The 1,002-nt window shown below is 53.1% G+C and overlaps 1 pseudogene; it reads left to right on the plus strand.

Annotated features, from left to right (window-relative positions):
* The first annotated feature begins 396 nt into the window (after positions 1–396).
* LOC102474514 (retinitis pigmentosa 9 protein-like) overlaps positions 397–1,002 on the plus strand; it is a 1,261-nt pseudogene continuing 655 nt past the window's right edge.

Genomic DNA, 1,002 nt, shown 5'->3' on the forward strand with positions numbered 1-1,002 from the left:
ATCCACACCAGGCCAGTCCAGATCATGAGCAAGCTGCAAGTGCCTGGTGTCTGCAGTGAGATCTTGGGATGCAGACCGAAGACGTTCCTATGTGGTTTCAATCGCATCTCCACTGTGTCAGCGTTTGGCCCTTACACAGTTCCCTTAAACGTTAAAAGTTTTCCTTAAGGCAAGACCTCCTGCCCCTGTAGACCTGGCGGCAGAGCCAGGGCTCACTAGCAGCAGGGCAGGGACTGGGGTAGGGTGTGAGGGGGCAGTGCAGCGAAGCAGGGAAGGGGAGGCCCTGCTGGGACACCTATCCGGCCTGAGCGGACCGCAGAGCGGAGCGGATGCGGGGAGCAGGTGCCGCGCGGAGGCGTCTCTCGGTGGCCACCTCAGCCCTTCTCGTACGCAGGGATGCAGATCTCGCCGAGGCGCGGCCACGAGGGGGCCGCACGGGAGTCTCACGGAGGCCGCTGGAGCCTGCAGAGCAGAACGTGCGGGGCCCTAGGCGGCGTGGCGGGCCGCGCAGCAGCAGCAATCCAAGCCCCTGATTCCTTTTATGAAAAGCTTTTTCCTGGACTGATCAAGGAAGACGAGACAAGCCAGGAGGCTGTATAGCAGATGTGCTAGGCAGTGAACATTCGAGGGAATTTCAGGCGCATGCACCAGTGAAAAGACTGTAGATGCTGCTGGGGTGGGAAGTCAAAATTATTCAGTGTTCCCGTTGAGAAAGTTATCGTCACCAAACAGGCGACAAAGAATGCCCTTTCTCTCTTTTTTTTTCTTTAAGAATTATTTTGTTCAGTCTCGTGTACTTAACCTATCTTCTGTTGTGGGTCTATCTTCCTGATTAAATTCTGGGATATAATATTCAACTCCAGACTTGTCCCTATGATTAAGTTGGCCATTTTCTTAGTTTTTGAACTCTTATTTCTGTGTGTCTGTATTTAATTTTCCTGATATAGCACTCCCTTGAGCAGAGAGGGACAGAATGAGAGAGAGAGAACAAGAGAAAGAGGG

The sequence above is a fragment of the Tupaia chinensis genome, unplaced genomic scaffold, assembly GCF_000334495.1.
Source record: "Tupaia chinensis unplaced genomic scaffold, TupChi_1.0 Scaffold000263_1, whole genome shotgun sequence".
Classification (NCBI taxonomy): Eukaryota; Metazoa; Chordata; class Mammalia; order Scandentia; family Tupaiidae; genus Tupaia; species Tupaia belangeri.